This window comes from Hyla sarda, chromosome 3 (assembly GCF_029499605.1).
Source record: "Hyla sarda isolate aHylSar1 chromosome 3, aHylSar1.hap1, whole genome shotgun sequence".
Taxonomy (NCBI): domain Eukaryota; kingdom Metazoa; phylum Chordata; class Amphibia; order Anura; family Hylidae; genus Hyla; species Hyla sarda.
Genome location: NC_079191.1, coordinates 112,702,650 through 112,730,431, shown reverse-complemented (window position 1 = coordinate 112,730,431; position 27,782 = coordinate 112,702,650). Strand labels below are relative to the sequence as shown.

General features: G+C 45.0%; 1 long non-coding RNA gene across 1 annotated transcript in view; it reads left to right on the top strand.

Annotated features, from left to right (window-relative positions):
* LOC130361636 (uncharacterized) overlaps positions 1-27,020 on the top strand; it is a 102,156-nt gene extending 75,136 nt beyond the window's left edge. The window contains exons 3-4 of the long non-coding RNA XR_008891090.1: positions 26,314-26,585; positions 26,833-27,020. This is a non-coding gene — a long non-coding RNA (uncharacterized LOC130361636). The remainder of the gene's footprint in view (positions 1-26,313; positions 26,586-26,832) is intronic.
* The last annotated feature ends 762 nt before the right edge of the window (positions 27,021-27,782 follow it).

Here is a 27,782-nt window from a genome sequence, read left to right as displayed (position 1 = left end):
CTGACGCAAATCAAACTTGGCCCAAGAGGAGACAATTTAGATAAAATCCTTTTAAAGAAGAATCCAAATGCATCTTTCGCCTGTAGACCTTGAATCCCACAAGTTTAAATGAAGGGTTCACATACACGACATTCATCTGAACAATGAATTTTACGTACCTACCTGACCTATACTTTTTCTCAAATATACGAGTATCCACTTGGTCTTTATCATATAGGTAGAATCTATAACATCTGTAAATTGAGTGGCCAAATGTGACATGGCCAACTTGCCTTGACCATGAAATGCTTTATTGAACATCAGTGATTAATCCCCCCTTGCACATGTGTGGTTTATTTTTCCCCTCCCCTTTCACAATCCGTCCCCTATTAAGTATTTATTCATCACTAATACTACTGGTAATATGATTCATGAATGTGTATTTAATCTGGATAAATATCAATTGATCCATATATGTGATCATTTAGGATGATCCCAGTGCGGATATTCCACACTGTGGGTGGTGTTGATATACCTTAGGCTACACACCCCCCGATTGAAAATGGAAAATAAATATAAAAAAAAAAAAAAAAAAATTTGTCACATACATATGATGTCTATCATAGACCTACACCAGTACCAATAATATTGACCAAGAGTCCCGTTATAGCCAGCACAATTTGGTTCCTCATGTGGTTTTACAACATTATCCACTTTGAGTTATGTGATCCATATAATTAAATGTGCTGCACTGGAATGGGGTTGATACTTATTGGGTTATACATTTTATTTATTAGGTATTTTTTTACTCATTGGTCCAAAAGTGTTTGACCTCAATTATTAGGGTTGAAATACTTACCTCATCACATATGATTTATTCACTATATATACTCACTTATCATTTATTTAGCTGCACTAATTGTGCGTCACATGGACCACACATTATATATTTATTTATCTATTTATTGTGCTTTCCCACCTATTTACATATCTCTATATATTTATCAAATACATCTAATCACATATCACATATGATTTATTCACTATATATACTACTTTACTTACTTTTTATTCAGCTAGATGTATTAATTGTCCATTACATGGACCACATTACATGGACCACACATTATTTATTTATTATTCCTCATACTTTTCTACCTATTTACTTTAAAATATATATAATCTAATATATATTTATCAAATACATATAATCTAATAAGCCTTATTTAAGGATTTCTCCTCTTTTTATTTTATTTATTAAATGCATATAATTAAATAAGTCCAACCCAGGAAATTCTTCAATCTTGGTCTGAGGGACTTCCTCTATTTTGGTCTGGTACTAAAGTTTTGGAATGCGCCCACTATTGTGTTATTACGGCACCAAACATCATATTATATTCATAGCATTACGGCAGGAGCCGATGCCGACTCGCATATGTGAATGGAATTAATGCACAAGCGCAATCCGGCATATGGATGCGCAAGCGAGATCCGACACATTGATGCGCAAGCGCAACTGCGAATAATCCAAGACGCAAGCGTGATGCAACACAGGGATGTTCAGGCGCAACTTACCTAGTAAGCAGCGATCATGTGAACTATTGAGAGTCACATGACAGGCAGGTCTAACCCGTGCATCCCCGTAATGACACGGCAGATGTTTACATCTGTGGACGCACTGATTGGCCCTGGAGAAAGGTAAGAGGACCCATAAACATTGTGAATAGCGTCTGACATCACTAAGTAGTAGTGTTGCTTACAAATATTCGCAATGCGAAATTCATTCGAGAATATCGCACATTCGCGAATTCGCGAATATTCGCGAATATAGCACTATATATTCGTAATTACGAATATTCGTTTTTGTTTTTTTTCACAGTAAGCATCACAGTGATCACCCCTCTCTGCTTCCAGCTTGTGTGGTGTAAAGAAGGCTCTAATACTACTGTGTGAGACTGGCGTGCAAATTTTCGCATATGCGAATTTTCGCTTGTGCTAATTTTGGTTTATGCAAATTTTCGCATATGCTAATTTTTGTATACGCGAATTTTCGCATATGCGAAAATAAAACGCGAATATTACGAATATGCAAATTTAGCGAATATATGACGACTATTCATCCATATATTTGCAAAATATCACAAATTCGAATATGGCCTATGCCGCTCAACACTACTAAGTAGGTGTATGATGATAGGTAGGAGCAATAATCTATCAGCATTCCATATTGCAATTGGTGAATGAGTGTATCTTGGACCGATTTTATTGGTTTGAGGAGGGGAGATCTACCATTGGTCAGGGGGGTATCACATAATTGATACCTGGGATATAAAAAGGACCTAACTAACAATGACACTCAATGCTGTCTGTAATCTCCTTGATAAAGCCACGTGAGTGGCGAAACATGTTGGGGTCTGACAGCCTGACATTTTAAATTGCTTCCCCTACACATTAGAAGTGATCTTTGTAAATATGCATCTCTAAATAAACAATACAGTGGGTACAATAAACCCAATAAGCACCAGTCCTGCGGTGCACAGCAGGAACAGTGGATTACTTATTAGCAGTGGGGATGCATAGGAATCACTAGATAGCCCCTACACTCCATATTTACTAAGCAGTGACTTCTTGCAGACCGGTTTGAAGCCCACAATATCTGGGTCAGACAGTCTTTTTAGAGCATAGTGTACAGATTTATACATTCCTATTGGGCACCAGGATTATGGTGCACCTTTAACATAGGGACTATCAATTTAAATACACAATATCAATCTGATGTGAATGGGTTAGTGTTTTTACATTTTTTTGATTCATCTCTACCCCACATTGAATAAAGGTTGTTTTTAATATTTCTGAACACATATTTGTATAGAGGCTCTAGGTAACTCCCTTTTTGGGGTTAAACTTTTGTAACTCTGTATCGGAGCAGAGCCTCCCCCAACGCCCCCCCCCCCTCACCACAGATTGCTTCACTTTGTGAAGCGAAAGAGGAGAGGGGGAAGGAGGAGACCCCAGCCAGATCCCTGCTATTGGTCCATCTGTACTTAGTAGTGGAAGCTGTCTTATAGACTGAATCCATTACTAAGCCAGGGCTTAGCGTTAGCCCCAAAATCAGTTAGTGCTAACCTCCAATTATTACCCCCGGTACCCACTGCCACAGGGGTTCTGGGAAAAGCCAGAGCCAACAGGCCCGGAGCTTCAAAAATGACACTCCTGGGCCTAGGCGGTCACAGGCTGGTGTTATTTAGGCTGGGGAGGGCCAGTAACAATGGTCTTCGCGCACCCTGGTAACGTCAGGCTGTTGCTGCTTGGTTGGTATCTGGCTAATACTGAAAAAATTAGGGAACCACACACTTTTTTAAAAATTTATTTATTTATAAAAAATAAAAAAAAGTATGTGGTTCCCAAATTTTTTGAGTATCAGCCAGATACCAACCAAGCAGCAACAGCCTGACGTTACCGGGGTGGGCGAGGACCATTGTTACTGGCCCTCCCCAGCCTAGGCCCAGGAGTGCCATTTTTGACACTCTGGGCCTGTTGGTACTGGCTCTTCCCATAACCCCTGTGGCAGTGGGTACCGCGTTAATAATTGGAGGTTAGTGCTAGCTGTTTTGGGGGCTAACACTAAGCCCCAGCTTAGTAATGGATTTTGTCTACAAGACACCTTCCACTACTAAGCCTGAAAATTCAAGTATAAAAAACACAACACAGTGAAAAAAAATGTATAAAAGAAACACTCCCCCATAGGGGTGTGAATCGCCAAGAATTTGGCGATTCGATTCGAATCGCGATACCAGTGTGGCGATTCGATATATCGCGATATATCGCGATACCGTCTAGGTGACGATACATCGCGATATATCGCCCACCTGGGAGCATTCATAGATCCCAATAGACGCCGCTGTCAGCTTTGACAGCGGCGATCTAGTACTCCGGTGCTCACTTTTCTCATGTTATCCCGTCCGGGCTGCAAAATAAAATAAAACGCACTTTATCTTACCTGCCAACGAGCCCGCGGAGCTCCGGTACAGTCCGGTACAGGTGTTCGGTCCCCGGGCTGTATTCTTCTTACTTCCTGTTAGTCCGGCACGTCACATGGAGCTTCAGCCTATCACCAGCCGCAGCGATGTCCCGCCTCCGCTGGTGATAGGCTGAAGCTCCATGTGACGTGCCGGACTAACAGGAAGTAAGAAGAATACAGCCCGGGGACCGAACACCTGTACCGGACTGTACCGGAGCTCCGCGGGCTCGTTGGCAGGTAAGATAAAGTGCGTTTTATTAAAAATTCCACATCCCTAAAAGAATCGATTCAAAAATATTTTGAATCGATTCTGTATCGGCAAATGAAAAATCGCGATTATCGCGAGAATCGATTTTTTCTTACATCCCTACTCCCCCACAGCTTCTGCATTCACGTATGAAAATTTCAAGGAAAAAAAAAAAACAACAAAGAGGTTAGCACATTTTTTTTGTTTCCACACACCAGCAAAAACGCAAGAAAAAACACAATAAAAATTGACAAAACGCTGGAAAAAGCTGTGACAGTTTTTCTGGCGTTTTTTGCTGATGGCAAAAAACCTCAATGAAATCCTGGCCTCAAAGCAATAGAACAAAATCCCTGTGTCCACTTTTCCTGTGAGGTAGAGAAGGAGTGCACGGTAGAGTGAGAGGGGCGTTTCTATATTTGCGCAAGCTTTATCAAAGGAGTGCACAACTTTTGTAAATTCTGAGCAAGAGTGTAAATTAGACAAGCAGTGTAAAGGGGTAGAACTGCGTCTACAATCTATATATATAAAACTCAACGTGTGTGTGTGTATGTATGTATGTATGTATGTATGTATGTATGTTCCACAAAAACTTTCAAATGGCTAAAGATATTAACATGAAACTTGGCACACATGTTACTTATATGTCAACAACAATCATAGGATAGGTAATTTAACCCTTACTCACCCCCATTTGCCAGGGGCGGGGCATATGTTTAAAGTCCTATGCAAGTCAATGGGAAATATATGTTACTGCATAACTTCCAAACGGCTGGAGATATTTTGATAATACTTGGTCACATGTTACTTATATGTCCACTTAAAATATAGGATAGTTAATTTAACCCTTAACTACCCCCACTTGTGAGCGTCAGGTTTTTTTTTTTAAAGTCCCATGCAAATCAATGGGAAATGTATGTTCCCATCTAATTTCCATTAGGCTGGAGCTATTTCATTACCTGGTACACACAGGATATGAGGACATGATGGGAGGTCGGGATAGGAGGTTGGGTAGGAAGTCGGGATAGGATGTCAGGATAGGAGGTCGGGATAGGAGGACAAGATAGGAGGACGGGATATGAGGATGGGATAGGAGGTCTGGATAGGAGGTTGGGATAGGAGGTCGAGATAGGAGGATGGGATAGGAGGTCAAGAGAGGAGGTCGAGATATGAGGACGGGAAAGTAGGTCGGGATAGGAGGTCAGGATAGGAGGACGGGATAGGAGGTTGAGATAGGAGGTCGAGATAGGAGGACGGGATAGGAGGACGGGATAGGAGGTCGGGATAGGAGGTCGGGATAGGAGGTCGAGATAGGAGGTCAGGATAGGAGGTCAAGGATGGGATTGCAGGACGGAATAGGAGGATGGGATAGGAGGACGGGATAGGAGGACGGGACAGGAGGTCTATATAGGAGGTCGGGATATGACAACAATATATGAGGACTGCATATGAAGTCATAAGCTTCCTCCTTTGTTTATTTTCCTCCCCAAAAAGGATTAGGACGGAAAAACCGGACAACGCCGAGCACTCAGCTAGTCTATATATATATATATATATATATATATATATATATATATATATATATATATATATATAAAACTCAACGTATGTGTGTATGTATGTATGTATGTTCCACAAAAACATCCAAACAGCTAAAGATATTAACATGAAACTTGGCACACATGTTACTTATATGTCAACAGCAAACATAGGATAGGTGATTTAACCCTTACTCACCCCCATTTGCCAGGGGCAGGGTTTATGTTTAAAGTCCCATACAAGTCAATGGGAAATATATGTTACTGCATAACTTCCAAACGGCTGGAGATATTTCGATAATACTTGGTCACATGTTACTTATATGTCCACTTAAAATATAGGATAGTTAATTTAACCCTTAACTGCCCACATTTGTGAGGGTCAGGGTTTGTGAGTCCCATGCAAATCAATGGGAAATGTATGTTCCCAAAAAACTTACGGCTGGAGATATTTCAATACCTGGTACACATATTACGGGTCAGGATATGAGGACGGGGTTGGAGGTCGGGATAGGAGGACGGGATATAAGAACAGGTAGGAAGTCGGAATAGGAGGACGGGTAGGAGGTCGGGATAGGAGGACGGAAAAGGAGGATAGGAAAGGACGGGATAGGAGGTTGGGATAGGAGGATGGGAAAGGAGGACGGAAAGGAGGTCGAGATAGGAGGTCGAGATAGGAGGTCAAGATATGAGGACGGGAAAGGAGGTCGGGATAGGAGGTCGAAATAGGAGCTTGAGATATCATCTCGAGATTGGAGGACGGGATACTAGGTCGAGTTAGGAGGTCAGGATATGAGGATGGGATAGGAGGACAGGATAGGAGGTGGAGATAGGAGGACGGGATAGGAGGTCAGGATATGAAAACGGGATAGGAGGACGGGATAGGAGGTCGGAACAGGAGGAGGGGATAGGAGGACAGGATAGTAGGACTGGATAGGAGGTCGGGATAAGAGGTCGGGATAGGAGGTCGGGGTATGAGGACGGGATATGGGGTTGGGATATGTAGTCAAAAGCTTCCTCCTCTGTTGATTTTCCTCCCCAACAAGGATGAGGAAGGAAAAACGGGGCAACGCCGGGTACTCAGCTAGTAGACAAATAATGATAAATCTCCCCAAATGTGCGAATGTGTGTATGTTCCAGCATCACGTCCAAACGGCTAAAGATATTAACATGAAACTTGGCACACATGTTACTTATATGTCAACAACAAACATAGGATAGGTGATTTAACCTTTACTCACCCCCATTTGCCAAGGTCTGGGTTTTTGTTTAAAGTCCCATACAAGTCTATGGGAAATATATGTTACTGCATAACTTCCAAGCGGCTAGAGATATTTCGATAATACTTGGTCACATGTTACTTATATGTCCACTTAAAATATAGGATAGTTAATTTAACTCTTAACTACCCCCATTTGTGAGGATCGGGTTTTTGTTTAAAGTCCCTTGTAAATCAATGGGAAATGTATGTTCCCACAAAACTTCTGTACGGCTGGAGATAATACCAATAATACCTGATAAACATATTACTTATATGTCAAATAAAAAGTTATGATAGTTAAATAAACACTTGCCTACACCCTTACTTAAAAGATGGGTTTTTGTTTCAAGTCCCATGCGAGTATATGGGACTTCCAGTACCTTACTCCACAAGCTCCGCTCTGCATCTCCTGGTGAATGTGTCAATCCAGCTTGCAAGCCACACCCCCTCTCACAAAGAGAGGAGGTCGGGATATGAGGTCGAGATATGAGGATGGGATATGAGGTCTGGATATGAGGACAGGATATGAGGTCAGGATATGAGGACAGGATATGAGGACTGGATATGAGGTCGAGATAGGAGGACGGGATAGGAGGTCAAAATATAAGGACGGGATATGAGGTTGAGATATGAGGACGGAATATGAGGACGGGATAGGAGGACGGGAAAAGAGGAAGGGATAGGAGGACAGGATAGGAGGTTGGGATATGAGATCAATATATCGAGATATGAGGTCGGGATATGAGGACGGGATATGAGGTCAATATATGAGGACAGTATATGAGGTCGGAATAGGAGGTCTGGATAGGAGATCTGGATAGGAGGTTGAGATATGAGGTCAAAATATGAGGACGGGATAGGAGGACGGCATAGGAGGACGGGATAGGAGGACGGGATAGGAGGTCGGGACAGGAGGACGGGATAGGAGGTTGGGATAGGAGGTCGAGATAGGAGGTCGAGATATGAGGACAGGAAAGGAGGACAGGATAGGAGGTTGGGATAGGAGGTTGAGATAGGAGGACGGGATAGGAGGATGGGATAGGAGGGCGGGATATGAGGACGAGATAGGGGGTTGAGATATGAGCTGCAGCTGGTAGTGCCTTATGAAGGGCTTGTGGAAACCATGGCTGGCAATATGTCACAACACTGTGGTAGTGGAGGATACTGAAACTCACTGTGACAACCGACAATCTGTGTGTAGGCCAAGGAGGACAAAGGGATCAGCAAGAATGCTGAAGTATACCTGATGTTACTATGTTAATTATAGGATCTAACTCAAGATCAGGAGTAACATTTGGCATACTCTAGAGCTGTACTCATTATTCTGCTGGTGAGGTCACTATGTACATACATTACATTACTTATCCTGTACTGATCCCGAGTTATATCCTGTAGATCTTTAATTTAAAAATAGAAAACATTGCAATAATTATAAACGACACCATAACAATAATACAAACAACATACAATATTTATATATATAATTATGAGTCCATATAAGTCCTTAAATGTCCATCAAAGTATTTCCTGGTCCAGCCACATTCTCACCAAACACACCACTATAATAACAACGCCACAAATGTAAACTACTAAACACTACTTAATAATAATAATAACAACAACAAATAATAATCATAATAATTATAACCTTAATACTAATAATGAAACTAAAAACCCCTAGCCCGGTTGCATTTTTCTCACCCTAATAAATAAATAATAAATAATTAATTTGTGTCACAAACCACCAAAACACCACAAACGGAAAATACAATTTATTTATTTTTTTCGTTCTGAGCTGGTCCCGCATCCCATACCCCCAGTACATGATAACAGACGTCCATGAATCAGTCCAGGATTTTTTGTATATATATATAGAGTCCCATAAAAAAAAAAAAAAAACTCCCCCCCTTTTTCCCACCACCCAACCTAAACTAAACCCCAACACAATGTGATGAAATATATACAAAAATAGTACAAACTATACAAACCGAACAACAAGCAACAATGAAGCTTTCCAGTCACACAAAGCCCAAGTTCAGTGGCTGCACACCCTATATTACAGTATACCTACAGCACAAACAAAAAGACAAATGTGTCAGCATCAGCCCACCACCAGGGAAGGAGACAACAGGCTAAGGCACTTTAAAGGCAGAGCCCCTCCACAGACTAGAAGCCTGGCCAGCACCCAGCCTCTCGTACTCCAGAGATTGCATCTTCACAAGGTCACCCAGTATGTTCCTAACCACCTCACCCACACGGAGGATTTTATGCTGCGTCGATACTAAACACAGTGCATTCCATGTGTAGTACCTGACCACTGAGCTGGCTAGGAATAAAGTGCTCCGGTCCCAGCCTCCAAGATGTCTGAATGCACCATAGGCCCATTCCAATGGAAGTGCCCACCCTGTTGTAAACCTCTGTTAAAGGGACAATGAAGCAGAAAATGCTCCATGCTTTCCAGCATACCTCCACACTCCTCGTGGGGACATCCCCCGTCCTCAGAGCTCCTGCACTTCAGATTGTCCCTCACACGGTTTCTAATGGAAGCAGCATCAAGTCAAGTCCCAAAACTTCAAGGGGATCCCGATGGTATTCAAAAGCACTAAACCATCCTCCACATCTCGACTTGGGCAATCCTTGAGCGCCAATTTCCTCTGCAAATGAGAAGACAGGACCCTATTGTCAAGGAATTTCCTTAACAGAGTCCTAATCTCCCACATCCCCAGACCCCTCCGACGAATAACCTTCAGAACCGGGGTAGCATAAGCCAGGAGATGCCCGTGTAGTGTGCAGGAGGATACCCATAGAGGAGCCCTCTCTTTCCAGAGGTTTGCAATATTGGTCTTAAGAAAGGTATTCACTAAGAATACCACAGGGTTGAGCATACACAACCCTGCATACACTGCCCAGATATATCAGCAAAGGGAGCAGAAATTAACCTTTTCCCTGAGGGTCAAAGACCAACCCTTCCACTGATCCACCCTCTGAGTAGCAATCTTAAGTCTGCTGTCCCAGTTTTGTTTAGGGTAATCCACTTGGGCAAAATCGATGCTGAGGACTTTTGCAGATTCCTGGACCTCTGGGAGGGCATCCGGGAGATCAAAACCAGGATCTCCCCCTCCCAGCCAGAGACTCTTACACTTATCCTGATTGATCTTGGACCCGGATGCCTCCGACATCTGAAATCACCCATCGGCCCTCCTCTTGTGAGGAGACAAACACGGCGACATCATCAGCATATGCTACCGCCCTCAGAGCCGAGTCCGGCACCGCCAGGTCCATTCTCACCCCCGCCAACGGTCCACAATCAATCCTCCTAAGGAAAGGATCAAATGCAAACACGTACCGCAACGGGCTCAAAGGACAACCCTGACAGACACCAGAACCAACCTCAAAAGAGCTGCCAATCCAACCATTCACAAGTGGGAAACTCTCTGCCCCAACATACAAGGTCTTAAGCCAATCAACAAACTCCCCCGACAGGCCATATCTCAGAAGAACAGACCAGAGGTACTCATGGTTAACCCTATCAAATGCTTTTGCCTGATCCAAGGACAGCAAGTAACCCTTCCAGTGGCCAGTCCAACCCTGCTCCACAGCCTCTCGGACACTGAGCACAGCAGTGTGATAGCGCGCGCGGGGGGGGGGGGGGGGGGGGGGTGCAATCCACTACTGCAGCGGCTCCGGAGCTCATAATGATAAAGCCTGGCAGGGCAAGGATTTATCAATCAAGCGCAGAGCACACAGATCAATGAGATTGTATGTAATCCCATTGATCTGTATGAGGAATCAAATGATTCCACCTAAAAGTCCCCTAAAGGGACTAAAAGTGTAAGAAAAAGAAGTTTAAAAAAAAGTTTTAAAACACACACATTAACCCCTTCCTTATTAAAAGTTTAAATCACCCCCCTTTTCCCAAATTACATTAAAAAAAATATATCCATAATAAAAATAAACATATATGGTATCGACACGTGCATAAATGTCCAAACTATAAAAATATATTGTAAATTAAAAGCACAGTCAATGGTGTACGTGCAAAAAAAGTTCCAAAGTACAAAATAGCGTATTTTTTGTCACTTTTCATACCATAAAAAGAGGAATAAAAAGCGATCAAAAAGTCCAATCAAAACAAAAATGGTACTGATTAAAACTTTAGATCACGGCGCAAAAAAATAGCCCTCATACCACCCTGTAAACAGAAAAATAAAAAAGTTATAGGGGTCAGAAGAGAAGACAATTTTAATAATTTAATAATTTTCGTGCATGTAGTTATGATTTTTTCCAAAAGTACGACAAAATTAAACCTATATAAGTAGGGTATCATTTTAATCATATGGACCTACAAAATAAAGATAGTGTCATTTTTACTGAAAAAATGTACGGCGTAGAAACTGAAGCCCCCAACATTGACAAAATGGTGGGTTTTCTTCAATTTTTCTGCACAATGATTCTTTTTTCCATTTTTCTGTAGATTTTTGGGTAAAATGACTGATGTCATTACAAAGTAGAATTGGTGGAACAAAAGATAAGTCCTCATATGGATTTTTAGGTGCAAAATTGAAAAGGTTATGATTTTTAAAAGGTAAGGAGGAAAAAATGAAAGTGCAAAAACTGAAAAACGCTTGGTCCTTAAGGGGTTAAACAGGGGTTGGAGAACTCCACATCAACAAAAGACACTGCTGAAGAGACGTCTTCCTCCTTTAATGAAAACCTGTCTATTATGGACCTACAACTACCCCTATGATAGGGGAATCCTGCATGACCTGGGGTGTGCCGGATGTGGACATCCACCAGGCGAGCCTCACTCGCTATGCTATTAAGGGCGATGCTATCATAAGTCAGCTTGTCTCTGGAACCTCCCCTGTCTTGGGGCCTCGTGACAGCATTAATATCCCCTCCAAAGACCACCTGCCAACTTGTAAAAAGATAGGGCTTGATCCTCATAAAGAGACACTTCCGGTCCCACTTAGACCGTGGGCTGTAGATGTTAATAAGGCAAAGTTCTTGTCCCTTCATGAGGACATCTAAAATCAGGCACCTCCCCATTTCTAACTCGATAACCCCTCGGCATTCTACAGCTGCGGTAAAAAGGACCGCCACTCTGCTATACTGCTCTGCCGCAAGAGACTAGTAGGAGGGCCCATGCCTCTCACTTCTGCCTTTAAATATAGATGACATATCTGTTAATCTGGTCTCCTGCAAAAATAAAATGTCGGCATTCATACGGCAAAAAAAAAAAACAAAGGCCGAAAATCTAGCCGTATCTAACTTAATGCTGGCGACATTAATGGACGCCAGTGTCAACGGAGAGGATGCCGCCATCGAGGGTGATAAAGTTAGACAGCTTTCTTTTTTCCACTTCCCTTCTCACCCTCCACATCAGAAGAACTCTTCGCCCTCTTAAGAGATACTGAAGTATCCATCACACCATAACACATTTTTGCTTTCCTCGTCTCCGAACTCGAGGTCAGTCCCTTCCCCTGAGGACATAACCTCCTCAGAAGAAGAAGACTTTGCACCCCCCGGAAGCCCAACCGTCACCTTCAGAACCTCACCCTCAGCCTCCCATTCCGAAGCAGAGGAAGTGATGTCCTTGAGGGGTCAGAATCGATTGGAAAGGCCAATCAGAGGGGAGTCAGTTTTGCCTTCCTTTGGAGATCTTAAATCTCCCCTTTTTCTACTTGTACCCCGCTTTCGTGTCTCCTTCTGCCATCCCTCATCATCCTCCTCCACGCTATCTGAGGAGAGGTAACCTTCCTCATTCTAGATCCTCCTGACCTCCTTATCCAGCTCGTCATTCCTCAGGGTCTCAGCAGCAAGGTTAGCCTCTGGGACAGGATTAGAGGTCGTCCCGGTAACCCGGGCTTTCCCCATCACCCTATCCCTTTGGCGTTTATCAAGACATCTTAGTTGGGCTGGTGTCTTTTTCTTGCTTTTCCTCACTGACCCCTCAGTTCCCTCACCTCTGCTAGCCCCCTCCCCAACAGATTCCGGTTTGTGATTTTCATGCGCTGGGGCCAAGACCACATTAGCGAAAGAACGAGGACAACGACTGAATGGGTGACCTAAGTCCCCACACAGGGGACACCTAATCTCTGCACAAGATGTGGCAAGATGGCCTACACCCCCACACAATGCACATTTCTGTACCGTACAGTATGCACTGAAGTGTGTGGGGTCACCACACCTGTCCTCAAAACAGCAAACCTTACAGAATGACTCTTAGGGTCAGTCAAATAACAATATCACAGCCCCTTCAGGACCCTAGAAACAGATGAATCTAAAACTTATTCATTTTATTGATATACATTAAAAGGATTTATATTCTAGAGAAAATCGTGACCACTATGTTGTGACAAAATGTGACAAAAAAATTATCATAACACCTGAAACCACTGTGTTGATCCAGAGTCAATCCTGACTACTGAATTATCACTATAAATGGTGAGTCCAAAGGTAACCGTATGTCAGTCCCCCAGGATCAACAGGCAGACATACAAAAAAGGTTTTTTATCTCCCATAATAGGGTTCAGGCTATCTATTGTAGCTACAGAAATTAATCCAGCTCTCCAGACCTAACAATGTGGATAAAGGATAGCTAGACTCACCATCAAAGATATTCAGGTGTATACCTTAAACCATACCACCTATTGTGCAATATTAAGTGAATGAATTAAAAAGGACATTACAATTTTTTCCCGTTCCGACGCGTTTCCCCCCATTGTCGGAGTTTCTCAAGGAACTTTAGGGTTAAGTCCTATTGATACGGACTGATGTCACAAGAAGAGGCCTGAGTATAGATAACTCCAATAAGCCTGCACAGAAAAACAACAGAAGGATACTCAATCTGTATCCTGGGGATATATTGTCAATGAAAAAACAATAGATTCCTGAAAGAGAAAGGGGGCAATAATCAAATACCTTGTCTTCTCATGCATCAATGATACGTCAGGCGTGTGCCCCGGTAGGTATATTCATCCACACGCCCGCAGTCTGGATATGGCCGCGGGCCTGTTTTTATACCTCGCGGCAGACGCTCCTAAGCACTTCCGGAATTACAAAGAGCACTTCCGATTCGCCGCACACACCAATATCAGCGTTTTAGATATATTTTCACAAGAAACCCGCTGTAGTCCTAAGTATTATCATATGGCATTCCCTCTGCCATTATGTGATATACAAAAACGGCAATTACACACCTGAGGGACGCCCCGTGTGGTTGCGTTATACCCACGTGACATATGATGCCTCCGTCATAGGAGTATTCTGAGTGACCTATAACAGGTCACCTGATGTAAACAAAGCCACGTGATGTAAACAGAGCCACGTGATCATGTCGCGGCTTTAGTGATGCTTATTACCATCACAGAAGCGATGTCCCGAGATAACCTATCATAGGTCACCTGATATAAACAATCAACACGTGGGTGGCAGTCCGGGACTAGATATATCCCGGCGCTATAACCCACGTAGTGCAAAACAGTGCCACATTTTAGATACATAAAACAGTATATAGACACAAGACAGGTAAGTGATGTTAACTCCTCATTAACTATTATACTCAACTTATTGTTATTAGATGTAAACCTCTATTTGACTAATATTCCCCAGGTATAAATGCTAAATAACCTTTCTGTAACAGTACAACTCAATGCCTCATCACGCTTAGCAGGTAGGTGGCAAGGTGGACCAGGGCTGATAAGGATATATATAACCATGAAGGTAACCAACAAAATAATTTGATTACATTAACTGTACCACATTAGCGAAAGAACGAGGACAACGACTGAATGGTTGACCTAAGTCCCCACACAGGGGACACATAATCTCTGCACAAGATGTGGCAAGATGGCCTACACCCCCACACAATGCACATTTCTGTACCGTACAGTTTGCACTGAAGTGTGTGGGGTCACCACACCTGTGACAGAGCTTCGGCTGACCCCGGTAGAAAATCTGGATACGATCCCTACCGAGAAAGGCAGAGGATAGAATATGGGTAACTGTATTTCCTGAACGCTTAAGTTTTACCAAAAACGTCCAGGCTCCTGACCAGATGCCAAACTCGTCCCTGTTCTTCTGGGGAACTCCCATGATCTTGCCATACTGTCCTAACCAGGTGATGGTGTCTACACTAGAGAGTGATTTGTTACGGGTCAAAACGGTCACTCTCTTGATTTCGTTTTGATGAGACAATGCCTGCACAGCAAAGTCTCGCCAGCCGGGCTCATTCTTTACCAATTCATAGTTCGACCAGAAAAGCTCAAGCCCCTCCGGCCGAGAACCTTAGGGATGTATCAAGTCGTAGATATGAACTGCCTTGAAGCCCATCTTTAGCAAGAGCTCAACCACTTTGGTCCTTGATGGATACATATCTTTGCCCTGTCACCAAAGACGAACCACATTCCTATGGTTACTACCTGGCCCGGCTGTTGGGAGGGATCACGTAGTATCCCCCCTCTTTTCTCTCGGAAGGCAGAGAGACCGTGCCTCTCTATCCAGAATGACAGATCAACTGCTCTACATTGATCAATCTTTTCACCCTTTTTCAGAGTTTCCAGGAGATGTCGGTGCAATACACCGTCCCTAGTGTCAGGAGATGAGGAAAGCATCCTACTTCCCCCAGCAGTGACATTTTCATAACTCCTAGGGTCTGTCACCACTGGTGGGGCAAACGGACCAGACCCCACACCACTATTTTTAACAATACCCTCGTACCCAGTCACATTACCACCGCCCCCAATAACATTATCTCTAAGCATATCACCACCCCCAACAACAACATCAGCACCAACCCCAATAACATGGTCCCCAACAACATTTTTTCTAGCCCCATCACCACCACCCCCAAAAGAGCAACACCAGCACCTCCCCCAAAAACACCTTCCCTGGTAACATCAACTTCCATCCTCTCCACAGTCATACACCCCGAACCCCCATTTACCTTCTCATTCACACTGGCTGGACCAGAAACAGATGAACCGGCAGCAGCAGATGATTTTCAGTCCGTTTTGCCTCGGCATCACAGGACACTAGGGCTAGGACAACCTCCGCTGGCCCTTTAAGGGACCGGGCAACATGCTTACCCAGTCTAGAGGAGGACCCAGCTCTGTTCTTCTTAGTGCCCTCCGCCGCATTAGCAATTTCTCCAGTCCTATCAGGGCGCCGCTGATCAATGGGATCAGCGGCGCCAATACAAATCAAAATTTTTCCCTCACTGTCCAGCCGTTCGCCAATGCCTTCTCTGCTCCATCCCTGCTACTGCAAACAGGTATGGAGCTCTGCGCCCTTTTAGTACCTGTACTCTCCCCGCACCTTTGCACCGAGTCCACCACAGAACATGGGCTGAGCTGGGTAACGGGGCTCGCACAATGAGCTGACCCTGCGGCCGACTCAGGGTTTACAGGGAGGGGGGTGTAGATGTAACTCGCCACTTCTTGCTGCTTTGGCTTGGTCTTCTTTTTTCTTCTTCTTACCCCCAGGTGCCCCATCAAGAATCTCCAAATACCAGGTTCTGAGGACACACTGGTGATTCCAGCATTCTGATCTGGGCCATCAGCGCCCCTCCCTGGCCGCTGCTGTCACTGTCCTCCCCTGAGTCGGTAGCTGACACTGCTGGCTGCTGTGCAGGGGGCCCACTGTACAGGGCCTGTTGGTCTTGCTACAGGCTACCAGGTGGATCTGTCTGTTGGTCTCCATCCATCTCCTCCTCATCATCCACCTGGCTCTCAAGTTGCAGCCCCATCAACCTTGTCTTTGTTGTCAGCCATTCCCTGAAGCGGTCTTCATTTTCTATTTTCTCTTTAAATGGTCCACTCATCTCCCTTAACTCTGCTTTTCTCTCCTCCAAGGCATTGATTTCAGTCATAAGTCTTTTTATTTGTGCCTGAATTTCTGGCTTCCTTTTCTTTGGAGTAACATTAGCCCTGGCATGGGCACACCTTAGTTCCTTCTGAAGCCTTCTGGCAGCTTTGCTTCATACTCATGGAGGTGACTTATTACCTGGGTGCCATAGGTGGAAATAGACTCCCGAGTCCTCCGCACTCCCCAGCCTTGCTCGCTGAGGTCGGCTTTACCTCCATGAGTACTCTGCCTTCCTCCAGATGAACTTGGATTTCTGCTAGCAACACCCAGCTTTCCTGAGTGGGGATCCTCATTTCCCTAAACCTTTCGGCTTCTTGCATCTGTGGGGGGAGTTGGAGCCTCATTGCTGCAACTCATGGTAGAACGCCTCACCCCCACATCCTCCGATGTACAGGCCGCTTGCTGGCCTCTCCTGCTCCCTTGCAGCCTATTCCATGGAGCAGAACCCTGGGCTTCGCCTCCCTCATTCATCCCTGGAAATCCACTCCCTCCCTGGGGAGGAGGAAGCAGGCTCCATGTGGAACAGATGGAAATCCCTGGAGCTCAGGAGGCACAGCAGACACACAGCACAGCTGAAGCACGACCTCACCCACCACTAATTGGTCAGAACTCCAGAGTTGTATGCACTATTCTGCTGGTGGGGTCCTGTGTACATATATTACATTAGTTATCCCAGGGGCCGACAGCTATATATGGGAGCACAGAGTGGCCTACAACTATATATATGTGGGAACTGTTACTGTGGGGAAATACAAATGGGGGGTTCGTATAGATGTGAGGATTGTGCTGGAGAAAGAAGCCTAAATTGTTTGTCTGGAAGGTTCTGTGAAGACGAGTCATGGTCAGGAGAAGTCATTATGATGGTCTTGGCTGGATAGAGAAGAAAATGAAGAATACACCACCTGTGATTGACTCAGAGAAGACGCCACCTGTGATTGACTCAGAGAAGACGCCAATGTGAGTCTATAATTTCATGCTGTTTTCTGCTTGATGGTGTCCCATCAGTGCTAAAGTCATGTACATTCTGCACTTATGTTTGGTGAAACAACTACTCCCAGCATGTCCTCACCACTGCTTATATCATACTGGGAGTTGTAGTTTCATATGGTTAAAACATCTTTAGCGCTTTTCTCCTTACTTGGTAATTGGTATTTTTGATTATTATAGTTGAAATAATTTTCAGCAACCCTCTACACCATGAGGGTCCGTAACGCCAAGTAGGGAACTTGTTAAAAATGTACATCCCCTGCTGCTGCTGTCACCTATGCCGCACCTCAGCTTAGAATGTAGAGTGGCCTCACCTAATACATCCGTGCTATGGCTATAATGCTCCTCATTGGCACTTGTGTTCCCTGGCTTGAAGTAGCATCATGTGGTGTCCCGGTACCGTACTGCATACCGTACCTTATATGGTGGTCCCCAAAGTCAGAGTAACTACGTTCAGGCAGGGTCCCCCAGGTGGGACTGCCCCTAGTCGCCTTTCCTCTATTCTAATTCTGTGATGTACATATTTAATAATAATGTGTATATTTTATATACTGTATAGTATGCTTACCTTGTTGGTGTCGCAGGACCTTCGGTCATGTGACCATGTTAATTCCTCTATGGTATGTTGGAGGACCTTTGGAGGTCCCTGGGTCACATGTTTACCCATAATTCTATGTGAAGGTGATTGACAGAAGTATTGGACCAATTAGCTCTAGTCCAGCCTCTGCCCATATAAGGGAGCTGTAGCCAATTATCGCTCTCTTGGGTTGCTGCTCTCATGAATGCCGGACTAGCAGGACGGATCTGCGCAACTTTCAAAGACACGCTAGGCCAGAAAACCTGCTGGCCTCAGCACAAAACTAAACCGTGAGTTCTAAACTAATCCCCACTAAAGCTAGTGTGACTACTGGACCACAACCATATCCCCTATATCCAGTGGAACAGCGCATATCAGTCTAAGGAGTCTAAAACGCTTAAGGTCCCAAACACTGTCAATCTCCGAGATACTTTGCATGTATAGAGACTGTTCCTGTTATGAAGCTTGCATAAAATCTTCAGTAAAAGTTCCAACTGTTTTCAGCAAACTCTCCGGTTGTGGACATTCCATTATTCTATACCTCCCTATCGCTCTTGGGAAGGGTGGTGGTAGGACAAGCATTACAGAGGAGCCCTCACCCTGGCGTCACAAATAGAAAGGGTTAATCAGACACATTTAGTAACCATGCGCGATCCGGAAACTCCGCCCACCGAGGTCTCCTGAGCCGCGGAGGCCATGTTTGCAGAGCCTCAAATGGAAGACCTACAGAAAAGCACAGTCAGAAAATTAAAGAAACGCAGAGTGTTGCACAGGACTGAAAGCTTTACAGATCAGCGCTCTCAAGTTCGAGATCTACGCACTCAAGTTCCAGATTAAAGAACAGCTGCGTCTCTTAAAGGGACCGACATTCCCGAGCTTCATTTAAAGGGCCAGCTCCGTTTATCAAAATGTCGTATCCGGCAGCACCAATACCGCTTCCAGGACCTGCTTCACCTCCAGAACCTGCTCAAATGCCTGTTCCAGCACCTGCAGCACCTGCACCCCCTATTCAGCAAGATGGTGGTGCTCCAGTGGTTTCCTCCGCAGAACGGCCTCTGACTGCTCTGTTGCGGGGAGTTGCCAAGGAAAACTACAATGGAAGACTCCCGATACAGTGGGATGAAGATCAAGAAATAGCTTTCCGGGCCCTGAAGCGCCTCCTTACTAGTGATGAGAGGCATATGCCATATTCGAATTCGCGATATTTGGCGAATATGAGGACGAATATTCGTCCCATATTCATGAAATTCGAATATTCGCGTAGTATTCGTGATTTTTTTTTTATTGTGAAATTTCACCATCGTGAAAATAATTGTGAAATTTCGTCATTGTGAAAATAATCTGCGCATGCGCGTTATGACATCATGCGAGAACGGAGATCATTTCCTGGATCTTTGCCAGTTGCTTTTCGCATCGCGATTTTCTGCTGCCCTGCAAAGATGGTGGGGAGTAACTTTTCAACAAGTGAGGAAAAACTGCTAATTTGTGTAAGTAATTTCACCACTGTAATTTCATTATATTCAACTGCATTTTAGACTAGTTTAAAAGTTATGATATAAGATCAGATAGCAGTCTTTCCCAAACAGTGTGTCTCCAGCTGTTCCAAAACTACAACTCCCAGCATGCCTGGACAGCTGGAGGCACCCTGGTTGGTAAACGTGTGTTTAGGCACTTTCCATGCTATTTAGCATAATTAACATGTTGGGGACATAGGACGTATGCGAACGACCTGACTTCAGGGTCCTTAAGGGCCAAGGACGTTCGCATACATCTGGCCCTCTATATGTTGCAGAACTACAACTTCCAGCATGCCTGGCCATGCATGAACTTGTAGTTTTGCAACATCTGCAGGGCCACAGTTTTCAGACCACTATACAGGGGTGTCTAAACTTTGGCCCTCCAGATGCTGCAAAACTACAATTCTCAGCATGCACTGACAGACCATGCCTGCTGGGAGTTGTAGTTTTGCAACAGCTGGAGGTGCACTGGTTGTGAAATACTGAGTTAGGTAACAAACTCTCAGTGTTTCGCAACCATTGTGCCTCCAGCTGTTGCAAAACTACAACTCCATGCATGCAACTCACTGCATCCCCCCCCCCTCTCCCCCAATGGGAATGTACAGCAAATTTTGCGCTGCACCTCAAACTCTCAGCAGGAAACTACTGTGAACCCCCGCCCGTGTGACTGTACCCTAAAAACACTACACCACACAAAATAAAAAGTAAAAAACACTACATATACACATACCCCTACACAGCCCCCCTCCCCTCCCCAATAAAAATGAAAAACGTCTGGTACGGCACTGTTTCCTAAACGGAGCATCCAGCTGTTGCATAACAACTCCCCAGTATTGCCGGACAGCCATTGACTGTCCTGGCATGCTGTGGGTTTTGCAACAGCTGGAGGCACCCTTTTTGGGAATCACTGGCGTAGAACACCCCTATGTCCACCCCTATGCAATTCCCTAATCTAGGCATCAAATACATGGCTGTCACTTTGGAGCCCTGTAGTATTTCAAGGCAACAGTTTAGGGTCACATATGGGGTATCGCTGTACTCAGGAAAATTTGCCTAACAAATTTTGGGGTCTTTCTCTCCTTTAACCCCTTATGAAAAGGTGAAGTTGGGGTCTACACCAGCATGTTAGTGTAAAAAAATAAAATTTTTCCACTAACATGCTGGTGTTGCACTATACTTTTCATTTTCACAAGCGGTAAAAGGGAGAAATGACCCCCAAAATTTGTAACACAATTTCTCCTGAGTACGGAGATACCCCATATGTGGACGCAAAGTGCTCTGCGGGCGCACAACAAGGCTCAGAAGGGAGAGTGCGCCATGTACATTTGAGGCGATTTGCACGGGGTGGCTGATTGTTACAGCGGTTCTGACAAATGCAAAAAAAAACACCCACATGTGACCCCATTTTGGAAGCTACACCCCTCACGGAATGTAATGAGGGTGCAGTGAGCATTTACACCCCACAGGTGTCTGACAGATCTTTGTAAAAGTGATCTGTGAAAATGAAAAATTAAAAAATTTTTTTGCACAGCCCACTGTTCCAAAGATCTGTCAGACACCAGTGGGGGGTAAATGCTCACTGTACCCCTTTCTACATTTCTCAAGGGGTCTAGTTTCCAAAATGGTATGCCATGTGGGTTTTTATTTTTTTTTGCTCTCCGGGCACCATAGGGGGGTAATAAATGCGATATGCCCCTCCAAGCAAAATTTTCTCTCCAAAGTATTGTGTTATCTGTGGTGTTACATAGGACTGCAGGTCACACCAACTACATTATCTGTACTCAGAGAGTTATCACTGTGATCAAACACTGACATATATTATAGTAGTTTTGCAACAGCTGGAGGCACTGTGGTTTGGAAACACTGACTTATACTACCGTGTTGTCCAGCATGCTGGTAGTTGTAGTTTTGCAACAGCTGGAGGCACTGTGGTGTGCAAAAACTTACCTATATAATATATACTATTATATAGTCCAGCATGCTGGGAGTTGAAATATAAGTGTGGAACAGCTGGTGAGCTACATGGTGTATCAGAGCATGCTGGTAGTTATAGTTTTTAAATAACATCAACTCCCTTAGTCAATAAAAAACAATCCATCAAAAAGTCAAATTAAACAAACATATTATTTTTCATAAATAAAGATCGGGATGCAAAAAAATAATCTATTGTACAGGCCCAGTATAAGGGGGAAAAAAAAATTATTGGGGTCAGAATAGCACATAATTTCTCCCCTATACGTGTATCCTGTGATGTAACACATATATAAATAATTATGCTAATGATCATGGCTGGTATCTTTAGGCAAAAAAGGTGGTGACCATAATGGCAAGATTTTCAACAATTGGAAGCATTTTCGCATTGTTAAAGGAGTACTCCGGTGCGCACTTTTTTCCTTTTATCCCATCCGGGCTGCAAAATTAAGCCTATCACCGGCCGAGGCGGGACATCGCTGCGGCCGGTGATAGGCTGAAGCTCCGTGTGACGTGTCGGGCTAACAGGAAGTAAGAAGAATACAGCCCGGGGACCGAACACCTGTACCGGAGTGTACCGGAGCTCCGGGGGCTCGTTGGCAGGTAAGAGAAAGTGTGTTTTCTTTTATTTTGCAGCCCGGACGGAATAAAAGGAAAAAAAAGTGCGCGCCGGAGTACTCCTTTAATCCCTGACAGGGGTAACATGACAGATTTTAGACCAGACATTTACGTCATATATCCATAAGGGGTTAAACAAAAGTGTTATAATCATAGGCGTGCGCAGCCTATTGCATTAGGGTGTGCACCCTAAAGCACAAACTCACGCTGCGCGCGTGCATATATATATATATATATATATATATATATGTATATATATATATATATATATATACGCACACAGTTAGTATAGTTCCCCCACATTAGGTGCAGTATAGTTCCCCCACATTAGGTGCAGTACAGTCCCCCCACATTAGGTGCAGTACAGTTCCCGCACATTAGGTGCAGTATAAGTCCCACCACATTAGGTTGGCAGTATAAGTCCCAGCACATTAGGCTGGCAGTACAGTTCCCCCACATTAGGTTTGCAATACAGTTCCCCCACATTAGGTTGGCAGTACAGTTCCCCCACATTAGGTGCAGTTCAGTTCCCCCACATTAGGTGCCACCTAATGTGGGGGAACTGTACTGCACCTAATGTGGGGGAACTGTACTGCACCTAATGAGGGGGAACTGTACTGCATCTAATGAGGGGGAACTGTACTGCACCTAATGTGGGGGAACTGTACTGCACCTAATGTGGGGGAACTGTACTGCACCAGTACAGTTCCCCTACATTAAGTGCAGTACAGTTCCCCCACATTACGTGCAGTACAGTTCCCCTACATTATGTGCAGAACAGTTCCCCTACATTAGGTGCAGTATAGTTCCCCACATTAGGTGCAGTATAGTTCCCCCACATTAGGTGCAATATAGTTCCCCACATTAGGTGGAGTATAGTTCCCCACATTAGGTGCAGTATAGTTCCCCCACATTAGGTGCAGTATAGTTCCCCCACATTAGGTTGGCAGTATAGTTCCCCACATTAGGTTGGCAGTATAGTTCCCCACATTAGGTGCAGTATAGTTCCCCCACTTTAGGTGCAGTATAAGTCCCCGCACATTAGGTTGGCAGTACAGTTCTCCCACATTAGGTGCAGTACAGTTTCCCCACATTAGGTTGGCAGTACAGTTTCCCCACATTAGGTTGGCAGTATAGTTCCCCACATTAGGTGCAGTATAGTTCCCCCCACATTAGGTGCAGTACAGTTCCCTCACATTAGGTGCAGTACAGTTCCCCCACATTAGGTGCAGTACAGTTCCCCCACATTAGGTGCAGTACAGTTCCCCCACATTAGGTGCAGTACAGCTCCCCCACATTAGGTGCAGTACAGTTCCCCCACATTAGGCTGGCAGTATAGTTCCCCCACATTAGGTGCAGTATAGTTCCCCCACATTAGGTGCAGTATAGTTCCCCACATTAGGTGCAGTATAGTTCCCCCACATTAGGTGCAGTACAGTTCCCCACATTAGGCTGGCAGTATAGTTCCCCCACATTAGGTGCAGTATAGTTCCCCCACATTAGGTGCAGTATAGTTCCCCACATTAGGTGCAGTATAGTTCCCCCACATTAGGTGCAGTATAGTTCCCCCACATTAGGTGCAGTATAGTTCCCCCACATTAGGTGCAGTATAGTTCCCCACATTAGGTGCAGTATAGTCCCCCACATTAGGTGCAGTATAGTTCCCCCACATTAGGTGCAGTATAGTTCCCCACATTAGGTGCAGTATAGTTCCCCACATTAGGTGCAGTATAGTTCCCCCACATTAGGTTGGCAGTATAGTTCCCCACATTAGGTGCAGTATAGTTCCCACATTAGGTGCAGTATGTTCCCCCACATTAGGTGCGGTATAATTCGCCACATTAGGTGCAGTACAGTTCCCTACAAAAGCAAAATAGACATGGAGGCCACCAGCATCTGGGGGTGCTACCTTCCTACTGGCAGGAAGAGGGGGTTAATTTGAGGGTACTACCTTCTTACTGGGGGGGGGGTTAATCTGGGGGTACTACCATCCTACTGGGGGGGAGGGGTTAATCTGGTGGTACTACCTGCCTACTCGGGGCCCCAGATTAACCCCCTCCCCCCTGTAGGAATGCAGTACCCCCCAGATTAACCCTATCCCCCCACCCTGTTAGAAGGTAGTGCCCCCCTGATGACCCCCTCCCCCCCCCAGTAGGATGGTAGTACCCCCCAGTTTAACCTCCTCTCCCCCCTGTAGGAATGCAGTACCCCCCTGTTAGAAGGTAGTACCCCCCTGATGACCCCCTCCCCCCCCCCAGTAGGATGGTAGTACCCCCCAGTTTAACCCCCTCTCCCCCCCTGTAGGAACGCAGTACCCCCCAGATTAACCCTATCCCCCCACCCTGTTAGAAGGTAGTACCCCCTGATGACCCCCTCCCCCCAGTAGGATGGTAGTACCCCCCAGTTTAACCCCCTCTCCCCCCCTGAAGGAATGCAGTACCCCCCAGATTAACCCTATCCCCCACCCTGTTAGAAGGTAGTACCCCCCTGATGACCCCCTCCCCCCCCCCAGTAGGATGGTAGTACCCCCCAGTTTAACCCCCTCTCCCCCCCTGTAGGAATGCAGTACCCCCCAGATTAACCCCCTTCCGCAAAGACCCAGTAGGCATTTTGAAATAACATTCACTCACTCAGCGCGGTAATCCTGCGAACCTCGTACCGTCACGTCACGCTCTGGGGCCGGCGTCCTTGAATACAGCGTGACGTCCTGATGGTCATGTGACGGCAGTAACGCGCCGTCACATGACCGGACCAACTGAAGGTGAGCCAGAGCGGAGCGGGGCACAAACAGGAGTAGGAGGCAGCGATGTGCGGTGCGCCTGACGGACAGGCGCACCGCACAGCGGGGGAGCGGGGGTCTGGGCTGGTGAAGGACGGTCTGCACAGATGGGGGGTGCTGTGGAGCGTCTTGGTGTCACCCGGTCGCAACGCCACTGGATTAGGGTGTGCCTGGGCACACCCGGCACACCCCGTGCGCACGCCTATGGTTATAATATACATTGATCTTCATCTCGCAGAGGTTCCTGCAACAGGGGTATGGCAGCACGCGGAGCCAGCAGGACAAAAAAAAAATAGTCCGCTCACTCATGCGGGAGTTACGGACACTTCATGGCCGCACACATGACCACATGGCCATCCTAAAAAAGTGATCTGACCTAAATAGGCACCACATGGCCCCGGTCAGACAGATCCGAGATGAATTTCATCCAGGTAAGGTATTGGTGACAGTTATGTAAGGTCAGATGTAATTAACCTTAGGGCAGATGTTGTTAACCCTTTTTGTTTGTGAGTCTGACCCCAGATTGTGGTAACATATATCACCAACCAAGGTATTCATAGTATTATTGAAAAAAGGCATAAGTCCATCAAGTTAAACCAGGGAATTTAAGTGGTGGTGTGGTGGGTTAAAGGGGAAGGTGTGGTATTTTATAACTCAATGACCACTGAATTCCTGTGCTAGGCTTAGTAATCCCGTGTACTCCACAAGGCCCTTTTTTCAACTGTGAGCGTCAGAATCATACAAAAGGAAACACACACAGCTCATTCTACCATGGTGGCAGCCCAGCTCACACTCAGTCCCCCGTAGTGCCAGCCAGGCCCTTTAATATATCATCCCATTGGTTAACTGTCTATATAAATAAATTTGTATCCATATACAATACAGCAGAGTACACAGAATTTGCATACGTTATAAGAAATAATTTTTTACTTTATGAACATTGTGTTATTATAGGAGCTACTCTACCATCTGTGCGCCCCAAGCGCACAAGGTGACAGGCCGAGGAGGAGGAGGAAGAGGAGGAGATGATCGAGGAGGAGGAGCAGGAGGAGGATGCACAGGAGGAGAGGGATGAGGAGCAGCCAGGGCCCTCCCAGTCTTTACCACCCCCCAGCTCCTGTTGAGGAGGAAAAGGAGGAGCTGCAACCCCCCCCCCCCCCCAACTCCTTGTGATGGAGAAGAGGAGCAGGAGGATGAGACAGTTCCTGTGACCCCCAGGCAGGAGGGTAAATATGTGCACAATGAATTATAACATTTCATCCATAAGATGTACATATAAAAATGGGCAACATTTAAAGCACACCTGTCAGATCCCACAACAATAATATGGTATTTATGATAGAAGTATATGTGCTAGACACATAACAATTATATAGACATGATCAGGATTATTTCATGAGCAACATATATATATATATATTTTTTGGCTAACGGTCTTTGAAATCCTAATTTATTTTTCATATATCCTAACAGTTTTCAAAAAGATGGAAGAAAAACAGAGGGTCATCCAGAGGACCAATGACAAAATCCTGTCCATGCGCAGGAAAATGCGCATATTAGACCGCCAAACACAACAGCTGGAGCAACAGCAGAGGAGGAATTTGGAGGAGATGGCTGAGCTCCACAAACTCATGCAAAAATATTTTTAATTAATTTTTTCCTGTTATAAAAACATTTATTCTGTTAAATTATGTCCTTTCTTATTCAGATTGTTAGGTTTTCCATCAACATATAGAACTACATACTAACCAAAAAGATTTTATACTATTATTTTATTTAACACTAACCTAAGACAAACTAAAATACACGGACACAGACACTACTAACACAAACTAAATAGTTAAAAAACTACTAAAACTATAGCTACGATATATATGTATATATAGATATATATATATAGAGAGAGAGAGATATGATTTGCTATTGCAGACAGGCTAATGGTTTCCGTATAAATGCCGCAAACCAGGGTTTAACTTAAAGTTCAGTGCCAGAGAGGTGATGGCGCGGGCTGTACCAGCGGAACGGAGTCTAAGGAGTCACTGGTTTTCACCAGAGCACGCCGCAAAGCGGGATGGACTTGCTGCGCCAGGTAACTCCCAGGTCGTTCCACCCAGTAGCGACTCAACCTCTTTGGCTGCTGAGATAAGGCAAGGTACAAGAGGATCAGGCAAAGGCGTAGTCAGACGTAGCAAATGGTCAGGGCAGGCAGCAACGGTTCACAGGCAGTAGTCAGCAGCAACAAGTTCGGCAACAGGCAGGGTAACACAGGAACAAGGAACGCTTTCTCTGTGGCACAAGGCAACAAAGATCCGGCAGGAGGCTGTGGGAGGAGACGGTACTTATAGGCACTGCACAGGTGAGGACTAATTAAGTCCAAACAGCACTGCCTCTCACAAACCTTAACCCTTAATTAACCACTTTGG